General features: G+C 52.4%; 1 protein-coding gene across 2 annotated transcripts in view; it reads left to right on the forward strand.

Annotated features, from left to right (window-relative positions):
- Positions 1-253: 253 nt before the first annotated feature.
- The window catches only part of HPCAL1 (hippocalcin like 1), a 117,024-nt gene continuing 105,173 nt past the window's right edge, over positions 254-12,104 (forward strand). The window contains exons 1-2 of one of the 2 annotated variants that reach the window (XM_070379098.1): positions 254-556; positions 11,390-11,452. The gene's annotated coding sequence lies outside the window, so the exon portion shown is untranslated. The remainder of the gene's footprint in view (positions 557-11,389; positions 11,453-12,104) is intronic. The other variant, XM_005911305.2, reaches the window with a different exon arrangement.

A 12,104-nucleotide genomic window follows, 5' to 3' on the forward strand; every position in this document is an offset into this window, starting at 1 on the left:
TTGGTTCCGCCCCCTGCCTCGAGATCCTCGCCGGGCTGCGACCCGGTCAAGGCAGCAAGGGGCCGGCGTGGAGAGGGCGGAGGCGGGGCGCTGCAGGGCCAGAAGGGGGAGGGGTTAGAGCCGGGGGCGGAATCGCCGTGGGTTGGTGGGCGGGGCTAAATGGAGGGCGTGGTCGAGCGGGGGCGGGTCCGCAGGAAACTTGAGCTCGTGCCCCGCCTCCGGCCCCGCCTCCGGGCCCCGCCTTCGCGTCCCCTTCCTTCCCGGGGCTGGCGGGCGGGCCGTGGCGACTGCAGGCGGCGAACTGGCGGCTCTGCGGACGCGCGGGCGCCTCCACCTCGCTCCCTCCCTCTCTGCCGGCTTCCTTTTGTCTTTCCGCGAGGCGATGAGCGCAGGGCCAGCGCGGCGGCTGCGGGCGCACGGAGGCCCGCGCTCATAGGCACCCCTTCCCCGGCCTCGGCGCGCCAGTCCCTCGCAGCGGCCCGTGCCCGCCCCCAGCGCCGGCGGCGCGGAACTTGGGCTCGGGGAGCTCGGCAGATCGCGTCCTGCGACGGAGCAGGTAGGAAAGGGGTTGGGCTGCGGGTGGAGCGGGGCGTGTGCTGCGGTCGGGCTCTCTGCGTGTGTGTGTGCGTGTGTGTGCGCGTGTGCGCGTGTGCCGGGGTGATTGTGTTTCTCTGCGCTGTGGAGTTGTGGTTGACTGAGTACGGCGGTGTGTCCCTGGAATGGCGTGTCCTCGTGGGGCATCCGTGTGTGCAGCTGGAATCGGCACATTCTGAGGTTGCGTTTGTGGAATCGTGTCGGGGCGCAGTTGCTGGTGGGGACCAGTGCGCGGAGTGTTTATCGTGTGTGAGCGGCTGTGCGTGTCGGGGTGCGGATGGGCAAGGTGGGCGTGGGCGGACCAGACCCGAGCGCAGAGCCGCGCGGGTCCCGGCCGGCCGGCGCAGTGCGGAGCTATAGACAGAGCAGGGATCCGAGGCCGGGGGTGGAGGGTGGCTAGCCCGGGCTTTGGGGACAGCCGGGCGACCCCCACCCGGGGACAAGTCCGCGCCGCCCACTTGAGTCGCCTGTGCGCTCTGGCCAGGGGAGGGGGCCGGCGCAGCGGCCATCTGCTCGCCCCTTCCCAGGCGGAGGGGCGGCGGGCAGAGCCCTGCGGCGGAGTTAGGAGCCTGGGCATCGCAGGGACTAGCGCCCGCGCCACCTGTGCCCGATACGCCACCATCCCGGATCGCGGTTTTCTTATCAAATGGAGACAGTTCCCCCCTTCCTCGGGGTCTGTCGTGATGGATAAAATGAGAAACATCGAAGCTCGCTCTCGTTCGGCCGAGTGCCGGGCACACAGTAGGTGTTATGTTAACTGGATTAGCGTCTCACTTTAAAAAAATCCTTTCTTTCCCCCTTTATCGTGGGAGACGCTCCTGTTCCACCCCCCACCCCATCCCCCGCCCCATGTGTCATGTGCTTCTCCTGCCGCCCTAACTTAACCACGAAGCTCGGAGACCCGAGAAAGTTTAGGCGGCCGGCGGCGCCGTCTCCCCGCCGCGGCTCCTGGCCGCCGCCGCCTGGAAGGTGCAGGAGCGCGCAGCGCCGGGCGCCCGCCCTTCTCCAGCCGCTAAGCCTGGCGCGCCCGAGCGGGGGTCCCTCTCCTGGCCGAAAGCAGAGGCTGCGGGAGTCAGGAGCCCTTTTGTTCAACAAGTGCCTACTCCCTGGGGGCCTGCGGATCTGCCATCTGGGAGCCCAGCGGTGAGAAAGTGGCACTCCCCGCAGAGACGCATCTCGGGCTCCCGGGGCATCCCTGACCAGGCCTGGTCACGGGAAGGCTGCCCCCTTTTCCTCCCCGCCAACATCCATTACCCCCTAGAGGAGCATGATTGTCAGGATGGCGAGTCCTGCCTTGGGCGCTGGCATCGAACGCTCTACGTTCTGCACCCCGCTCACCCCCACCCCCCAATATCCCTTTTCCCTCTGATCAGCCTTGTGCAGGAAGCTGAGGGTCTGCGTGGGACTCTTTTCTCCAAGTCCCACGCCTTAATTTTTAATGTTTAGTGTCAAACCTGCTGCTCGTTGAACTGCAGTGACTGTGCACGCAGCTCTAACCAGCATTCGCTTTCAGGCGGAGTCCGGCCAGCCACACCAGAGCGCTTGCTCAGATCCAGCAGGGCGAGCTGGCCAGGGCTGCTCTGCCGCCTGCCTTCTGCCATAGCCTGGGATTCCTCCCCTTCATCTCTGGTTTCTTCCTTTCAGGACCCTTCTCAGACGGGGGTAAAAAAAAGAAACACAAAACCAAAAAACAACTTTCAGCAAAGGAGCAGCTGACCTCATGGTACATGTGGTTCTCAAAATGAAACGCTGGCATGGAGTGGGCAGGGGCTGCGCTTGGGTCCGGGTGCCTTTCCAAGTGTTCAGTGCTCTCGGCTGGTGTTCTCAAGGAAGCTTCCGCAGGCTTCTATGACACAGGAGCAGAAACCTCTGGCTCAGTTCCTTTGGTCTGCCTTCCGCTGGGACCCAAGCCCTGAGATATCCACAGTGATTGCAGGCCAGGGGAACTGAATAATAAGCTAATTTGTCATCCTCAGTTCGTGTTAGGAGCACACTAAGAATGCAACCTGCTTTTCGTGTTTCCATAAAAAGATTTTATATCCTAGAGGAGAAGAGGGCTCTTGATCTGAATCCTATTCTCATCCTCATAATCAGATTTCAACAATAATATTAAAAAAAAAAATCAGTCTGACTTTGTCTGCTCTGAAGACAGACCAAAAGCTGGGATTTCCTCCTCCCGCTGAGTTAAAACCAGCTCTTTGTCTTAAGGAAACCAGTGTCATGGACTTAGATCTTTTTCTGTTTCACTTTTGAAAGTGCCTGTAATTACTGAGCTCTTGAGGTTTTACTGGATAATGTGTTGGAAGAAAGGGCCAGGGACTCTGCCTCTGGCTTGCCGTGGGATGTGGTGCCATGCTCTCGCCTTGCCTGCTCCACTTGTGTTCCGATTTTTGTAAGCTGGGACGCATACGTCAATGTGTGACAATAATTTGGGAGACCTTGCTTTGGGAGTCAGGTGCACAGGAGAACAGAGATTTGCCCCAACACTAGCCAATGACCCACTCATTTTCAACAAGCCCCTCTCGAGAAAGACTCCAAGACAAAAAGCTTGAACAAATTCCTTTAGGATTTCTTCTAAAGTCCCTTTCTGGCCGCAGGGCTGTGCAGAATTAGAAGAACAGAAGGTCAAGGAGTGGGGTCTCGTTGGCCCACACTCCCTAGCCCTGGCCTTGTGCTCACCAAGCCCCCTTTCTACCTGGAGCTTCTGTGGAGTTTCATCTGGTGCAGAGGTAGGGCTGTCATCCAGGGCTTGCAATTCCTGCCCTCAGGGCTCCGCACACATAATTTCAACATTAACATGAAATACCATGGTGAGTATCTGTGCGTCCGAGTAGTGCGTCTTCCCCTTCCTCCAACAGACCTTCCCCCAAACTTACGATAAGACCTTGCCTTGCCCCTTTGAAAGTGGTGAAGTGCCATGGTCTGATAATCCAGGATACTAAATTAATGAGGAGCCCCAGAGTTTATTTGGCACTGGAGAGTAAGCCTGTCTGCAGCTGACATTTTATCTAGGTTGAGGATTGGGTTTGTATGAGAATTTAGTGTTCCAGCAAGACCTAAACTGTGCTTGTTTGTTGCAGGTTGATGCTTCCAGTTTATGAGTTGCCAGCTTAGACTTGACGGGGGATTATGTGTGTTTTGCTAGTTTGTCAGCCCCTGATGTCATTGTGCTGGGGAAAGAGAGCCCTTGGAGGCTTAATCACACTCTACTCTGGGACTCACCATTCTCCTGTAGTCTCTTCGGGTTCCTTATATGTTTTCATGCCCACCCGCAAGGCTGCAGATCTGTGCATCTCGTGTGGGTCTTATCCTCTTCCCTTTGGGCTCAGTTTCCAATCAGGATGATGGAGGGTAATCGTGTATGGAGACAGCAGAGCAGACTTAGGGTTTTTTGGTGCCTCTTGCCACATGGGAAAAAACTCTTTCAAATCACTTTCCACCAAAAAGAAGGGAAAAAAATGCGTTGGAATCTACTAGTGTGGATTTCATGTAACTTCAGGTAATCCATACAGTTTGACAGGTGGAACGTGTATTAGGCACTGAGCAAGGTGCAAGTCTAAAGAATTTTTTTAAAAATCATCTGAAAAGCACAGTGAATCCTTTCAGAGAGCCTCACCTTGGCTGTGTCATTTCAAGTCAAATTGAATTTCAGAGGCAAAGCTTCACATCTTGGTGTTCGTGACACGTGACTAAGTAAAGACACTTTCTGAAAGGCCTCAGGCTCCCTCCCCTGCTGCACTGGGGTAGCCAGGATGCTTTCTTTTTACCTTTTCATTTTCCTTCAGAGGGGCTTCCCTGGTAGCTCAGCTGGTAAAGAATCTGCCTGCAATGCAGGAGGCCCTGGTTCGATTCCTAGGTCGGGAAGATTCCCTGGAGAAAGATTAGGCTACCCACTCCAGTATTCTTTTATTTTTTTCCCACTGTAGTGGGACACGACTGAGCGACTTTCACTTGTCAGGTACTTATATTCCTTCATAAACCCAGTGCACCCCTCACCCCCACCCCCACTTGCTAATCCAGCTGCTGTGTTTCCTGGGTATTTGTTTCTTTTTCTAGTTTCAGGTACAACCCAAGTTGACAGGAAGCCAGGAGACTGGGGTGGGCCTGTCTCATTAGATGAGAAGTCTTCTTTGAGGAGCTAGTGACAGGTTTCTGACCCTTGGCTAAGAAACACTCAGGATCGTTCAACTCTTACTCCTTGGATAAAGCCGCCATGATCCTGGACACAGGAAGAAAGTTTTGGGGGATGTGTCGTTCCGCTCAGGGAGGTCTTCCCCGATTGCTGGAATACCCTGTGATCCTAGCTGGTCTTCCCTTGCTGTGTGTCCCCTTCAGCGAGGGAGGTGTCCCCTTGGTCGGGCACCTGCTGTCACCTCGGTGAGCTCTCCACGCTCTGACCCAGTGCTGTTGTGTGCTTCACACTTCATTGTTGTTCAGTCGCCAAGTCGTGTCCGACTCTTTGCAACCCCAGGGACTGCACCACACCAGGCCTCCCTGTCCCTCACCATCTCCAGGAGTTTGCCCAAGTTCATGAACTTGTTGCCATCCAACCATCTCGTCCTCTGTTGTCCCCTTCTCCTCCCGCCTTCGATCTTTCCCAGCATCAGAGTCTTAACCAATGAGTCAGCTCTTCACATCAGGTGGCCAAAATATTGGAGCTTCAGCATCAGTCCTTCCAGTGAATATTCAGGGTTGGTTTCCTTTAGGATGGACTGGTTTGAAGTGTTCCGTGCTACCACACATCACAGCAGAGCCTAGAGTCCCTCCACACATCCCACCCCACCCTGAGTTTCTGGCCCCTTCTCCCTTCTTTCTCCACCCATCTAATGGGTCAGCCCCCTGTTGCCCCACCCCTCTCCCCACCCTCATGCCTCTACTTCCCAACACCCAGCCAAGCCTCATCCCTCAGGCTGGAGCTCAGCTTGTATTCCTTTGCTGCAGGCATGCTGTCCTCAGGTCAGTTTTTCGATTTCTTCATCTCCCTTTCCACCCCAACCACCCCCCAGGTTCATTCTCTTCTTCAGTGAAAAGTGAAAGTGAAGTCACTCAATCGTGTCCGACTCTTTGCAATCCCATGGACTGTAGCCCACCAGGCTCCTCCATCCATGGAATTTTTCAGGCAAGAGTATTGGTGTGGGTTGCCATTTCCTTCTCCAGGGTTCTTCCTGACCCAGGGATTGAACTCGGGTCTCCTGCATTGTAGGCAGACGCTTTACAGATTGAGCCACCAGAGAAGCCCACTGCTAAACACCTTCTGTAGCCTTGCTCCAAGCCTGACTCTGAAAGCTGGGCCTGGGCTTCATCCCTGTCCGGGGAGCTTGGTTGCAGTTGTGGGGTGGGGAGACCATCCAATGAGCTGGTGGAGTTGACAGGTGCCTGGAGAGCAGCTCCTGCCTTGGCCCCAGGCCTGGGGAGAAGCACTGTTTGAGCTGCAGGATGACATGTTTCTGGAGGCAGCTGGGGACCCGGGGAGGCTGGAAGTGGGACTTCGAGGGTGAGGCAGGCCAGTGGACACGGTGTCTTCCTTCTCCTCCCACCCAGACTTGATCCACTAAATTCCTACTTCAGTCTTTAAAGACTTTTTAAATTAACAACTTTATTGAGGTATAATTTACATACCATAAAGTGTACCCATTTATTTTTTTTAATTTAATTTTATTTTTAAACTTTACATAATTGTATTAGTTTTGCCAAATATCAAAATGAATCCGCCACAGGTATACATGTGTTCCCCATCCTGAACCCTCCTCCCTCCTCCCTCCCCATACCATCCCTCTGGGTCGTCCCAGTGCACTAGCCCCAAGCATCCAGTATCATGCATCGAACCTGGACTGGCAACTTGTTTCATACATGATATTTTACATGTTTCAATGCCATTCTCCCAAATCTTCCCACCCTCTCCCTCTCCCACAGAGTCCATAAGACTGTTCTATACATCACTGTCTCTTTTGCTGTCTCGTTTACAGGGTTATTGTTACCATCTTTCTAAATTCCATATATATGCGTTAGTATACTGTATTGGTGTTTTTCTTTCTGGTTTACTTCACTCTGTATAATAGGCTCCAGTTTCATCCACCTCATTAGAACTGATTCAAATGTATTCTTTTTAATGGCTGAGTAATACTCCATTGTGTACATGTACCATAGCTTTCTTATCCATTCATCTGCTGATGGACATCTAGGTTGCTTCCATGTCCTGGCTATTTTAAACAGTGCTGCGATGAACATTGGGGTAAGTGTACCCATTTAAAGTGTATTGTTTGATGGGACTTCCCCGGTGGTCCAGTGGTTAGGACTCCATGCTTTCACTGCCAAGGGCAAGGATTTGCTCCCTGGTTGGGGAACTAAAGAACCCACAAGCCTCACTGCACAGCCAAAAATTGTGTATTATTTGATACTTTTAAGTAAACTTACAGAGTTGTACAACACAACCCAGTTTTAGAATGTTTCCCTTACCTGGAAGGCTCCCTCATGCCCATAAGCTGTCACTCCCTGTTCCCACCCCTGGCCCCGGGCAATCACCCTCTGGCTTTCTGTCTCTTGATTTGCCTTTTCTTCCCTGCTTTGTAGATTTGGCTTGAGGGCCTCTTCCTGGAGGCCTTCTTGGAGTCTTCCAATTAGAATTGGCTTCTGAAGGAGCCAGTGCTCTCTCCCTGGGGGTTGGCAAGCTCTTGGAAGGAGCCTCAGGTCTCATTGGCCCCTTGTCTACCACCTGGCACAGCACCGGGCACCTGGAAGGCCCAGAGCATGTTGACTGGCCTGAATGAAGTTGCCTCCCTTAAGTTTCTTGTGTGAACTCCTGAGTATCCAGCAAGGTATTGGAATTTAAAGTACAGGGTGGCCTTCCCTGGTTGTCCAGTGGTTACGAATCTGCCCTCCAATGCAGAGGACGCTGGTTTGATCCCTGGTCTGGGAAGATCACCCCTGCACCGGGCCACTAAGGCCACCAGCCACAAGTACTGAGCCAGTGTGCTGCAACTGCTGAAGCCCGTGTGCCCTAGAGCCTGCACCGTGCTGGAAGAGAAGCCATTGCAGTGAGAAGCCTGTGCACCGGCACTAGAGTAGCCTCCACTCTCCACAACTACAGAAAGGCCAGCCTCCCACACTGTGCACAGCAATGAAGACCCAGTGCAGCCAATAATAAGTAACTATTTTTTTAAAAAATACAGTGTGTGTCATTGTGCTGTGAGGCCCTGCTGCACTGGATTACTTCCGCAGGTACGTGTGAGGCAAGTGGGATCAAACTCATTTTTTGAAATGAAAACGTGGAGGGAGAATGCCCAAATCAGAAAATAGAGGAACCAAGAATTACTTTGTTTTCCATGCATATTTGCTAGTTAGGGGCTGCCCTGCAGTTTTTCCTGCCATTGCCTCTCAAGCAATGTAAACTCCTTCCTACCTGGCTCACAGCTGACCATGTAGGAGTGACTCAGTGTAAGTGCGAGACATGCAGAGAGACCTCTTGGTCTGTAGATGGAGGGAGGCCCTGGGGAAGGGAGGGATACTTGCGTTTTCATGCCTTGTGGGTTTCAGAAGTTTCTTCTTGCATCATTTTTGTTCTCTGAGGAAAGGAGCGGAAGAAGGAAACTTCATTTTACAAGTGTGCAGCCCGAGACACAGAAATTGTGTACCCAGTGTGTATGGGTCCACGTGGGCCTGGTGTGTAGACACCCAGGTCACAAGAGGTCTTGCTCCCCCACTGATTCAGAGAGCTTTCACAGTGGACAGTGGCGGTGTCTTGTTTCTTCCTAAGAGATCGGGGTTGTTGCAGCAATATACCAGGGGAAAGACCAGGGGTGGGGTCAGGTGGAAAGACCAGGGATGGGGGTTCTGGTCCATGTCTACTCTGTGGTTTATTGGCCAAGTGAGGCTTTCTGAGCCTGAACTTACTCAGGAACAAGAAGGGGTTCTAGGCCCCCCATCAGACAATCTCATGAAGCCTGGATATAGAAGACCCGTTGGGCTGGTCACCTGTCTGCAGAAATGGAGGAGGCTGTAGTTCTTCCTTGGCACTGAGGATTTCTTTCCAAATTTGGTTTCATTAGGCACATTTTGACCCAGACTGAGGTCACCAGGCACGTGATGTGAGAGCCTGTGAATGTGTGTGGAAGGGAGCTGGGTGCGCGGGGTGGGAGGGGTATCATTATTTGGCGTTTGGGGAGCTGCCACATTGGATTGTCCCAGCTTGCATCTTCTGTAGAGTCTCTCAGGGTCCCTGATGCAGCCACGGTGACCCTGAACTTGGAGGGCTGCGGGTTCTTCCGCAACCATTAAGAGACACACCCGCCCTCCCAATTCTTTTCCCCCTGGGGCGCTTGGAAAGCATTTATTAGTTTGGACAAGTGGGTGCCGATGGGCTAAAGGGGACCGCTGGCAATGTGGGCAGGACTGAGGTTCCGAGCAGCCGCAGGTATGGATCACAAGCGCCATTTTCCCTCCATCAGCAAAATGCTCAGGTCTCAGCTTCCTTCCTGTGCTTTAACAGGACTTTTCCAGAAAACAGAATTGATGGCAGCTCCCCACCCTTCCCTGTCACTCCCATCCTCTCTGTCCTCTCTGCTTCTGTAATCTACTTTTGGAGGGAAGTGAGAACCTCTCCGAATCAATTGCCTGGGTTTCTAGAGAATTGAGAACCTCTCCGAATCAATCGCCTGGGTTTCAAGATGATTGTGACAACGTCGTGCAATTTTCTGTATTTACCGGTGTGGCTGAGTCGTTGGGGGGCGGGGGGTGGTGTCCCCTGAGGGGAGGGGGGACAGGACTGGTGGTAGGCTCGCCCTCTCTGTCCCTCCCCGCCCTCCCCAGAGCGTGGGGCGGCGGCAGGAGCCAGGCTTTATTAAAGATCCTTCAGTGACCGGGGCTAGTGCCACCACTGGTGACGCAGCCTGGGCAGCCTGGCACAGCGTCCAGGGGTGGGGGGCGTAGTGGCTGCTCCGGCTCATTTGGGGGTCTTTCTTCCTCCCGGTAAGTAAAGGCACAGGCAGGCCTGGGACAGATGCTGAGGCCCCCGCTCTCTTGCTGGCCAAACGTAGGCTTTCTTATTCTCTGGGGATTGCGTTTTCCTCTTCTTTCTCTCTAAAGACAGGATAAAGGATTGCGGCTTTTTATGAGCATATGTTCTAGGGGATTCGCTATTACCTGACCTAAAAACAATATGGCCTGGCTGATAGTTCTCAGAGCTAGCTGTAAAGTGAAAACTTAGGCATTTGGGAATTGTTTCAGCATGGTTGGTGTGAGTAGGGGAGGGGAAGGTGTAGCACAGGTAAAGGATTCCAGGTTCTCTGGACCCGGGACACTCAAGCAGGGTCAAGGTCTCACTGTGTTCCCCCCACTCATAGCTCCTTCCCCCGTGTGTTGTCCTGGGCCAGTTGCCGGCTCTCTAGTTCAACCACATCATCCTTATCCTCATCATCACCATCACCATCGTGATTACTAGCATCACTATAAGCATCATCATTACTCAGTCTCAGCATTGCTTCCCAGCATTTGGCTGCTGCAGCTCCTAGCCCGTTTCTGCTATATTTGCTGTTCTTTGGGGGATGCCCCCTCCTATTAGGGGGTTAATGAAGAGAGTTACGACAGGATGGTAGGCACAGAGCCCCCGAATGGGTGGATGATGGAATGTTACTCTGAAAATGGCCTCAGAGAATAACTAATCGGGATGATGCTTAGAAAGATCTCATCTGTGATGATTAATTTTATGTGTCAGACTAAATTTTATTTTTAAATTTTATGTGACAAGGCTAAGAGATGCCCAGGTAGCTGGTAAAACATTATGTATGGGTATGTCTGTGAGGGTGTCTCTGAAAGAAATTAGCATTTCATTCAGTAGATGGAGTAAGGAAGATGGTCCTCAGCAATGTGGGGAGGTGTCAGCTAATCCACTGAGGGCTTGAGTAGAACAGAAAGATGGAGGAAGGAGGAATTGGCTCTTCTCTTGAGCTAGCATGTCTGTCTTCTCCTGTCCTTGGACCTCAGTGTTCCTGGTTCTTGGGCCTTTGAACTTGAACTGCTGACTTTCTTGATTCTCCGGCTTGTGCATGGCAGAGTCTAGGACTTCTTGGCCTCAAACCGTGTAAGCCAATTTCTATAATGCACCAATCTATACATGTTTAGAGAGTAGTCTCCCCTCATCTGGGGTTTCACTTTCCACGGTTTCAACTACCCATGCTCAACCGTGGCCCAGAAATGTTAAATGGAAAATTCTAGAAAGGCACAATTCCCCAGTTTTGCATTTCGTGGTATTCTAAGTGGCATAATGAAATCTCACACTGTCCCACCCTGTCCCCCTGGCTCAGTGATCCAGGACCACCCAAAGCAGATGGCCCTCCTCCTGACACAGCATCAGGTCAGTAGAAGCTTAACGTAACATCTCAATGCCTGTGTCCTTCAGTCACTTTATCTCGTGGAGGCATTTTATCATCTCATGACATCACAGGAAGGATGAGTACAGTATAAGACAATATTTTGACAGAGAAAGAGAGATCGTATTACATAACTTTTATTCCAGTGAATTGTTACAATTGTTCTATTTTATTATGAGTTATTGTTGTTTATCTCTTACTGTGCCTAATTTATAAATTAAGCTTTATCATAGGGGTATTTGTATAGGAAAAAAAAATAGCATATATAAGGTTCAGTACTGACTGCAGTTTTAGGCATCCACTGGGGGTCTTGGAATGTATCCCTCTCTGATAAGTGGAGCTAATGTATGTGTGTGTGTGCACAAGATATAAGATGTATGCTTGTCTGTCTAGCTGGAGGGCCCTGGCGGATTCACCTCTCATTCTTTTAGGCCCAGTGGGGAGCCAGTGTCACCCTTGCCCCTCCTGGGAGGACAGTCCGCTCAGGCTTCCAGGTATGTTCTCCAGGTCCTTTGCTGATGAGCGTCTCCAGAGCCTAACCTCGCAGATTGAGTACCCAGCTGTCTGCCTCTCTCAGGGCAGTGGGCCTTTTTGCAGGCTGGGACCTGTGGGTTTCTTCTCTGTGGTGCCCCCATTCCTCGCACTGAGCCTGGGACACAGTGGATGTCCAGATGTGTGGCTGAACCATCCTCTTCTCTCAACTGTAGGGTGGTGGGTGAATTGAATTATTTAAAACTTAGCACCTTGGCTAAGGGGCCTGCTGGGCAGGCCTGAATGTGTGATTGGACGGTTCAGTGCACTAATGCTGCTTTCTGTGCGGTCGCTGGTGGCGAGTGTTTTACACGTTCATGGGAACTGCAGGACAGTGGTCTGAAAGGCGTTGCAGCTTCGTGGGCTGGTGGAGAGAACCCCATCCCCCCGCCATCCTGTTATTGTCTGGCTTTCACTTGGTGTGAGCGGTTTTTCCTCTCCAGATCTCAGTTTCCTCATTTGTCAAAGCAGCTTGGGGCTAGATAGCCTCTAAATTCTCTGCCCACTCTACAAACCAGGAAAAATGCTTAAAAATGTAAACATGAGGGACTTCCCTGACGGTCAAGTGGTTAAGACTCTGCACTTCCACTGCAGGGGATATTGTTCGATCTCTGA

Source organism: Bos mutus, chromosome 11 (assembly GCF_027580195.1).
Source record: "Bos mutus isolate GX-2022 chromosome 11, NWIPB_WYAK_1.1, whole genome shotgun sequence".
NCBI lineage: Eukaryota > Metazoa > Chordata > Mammalia > Artiodactyla > Bovidae > Bos > Bos mutus.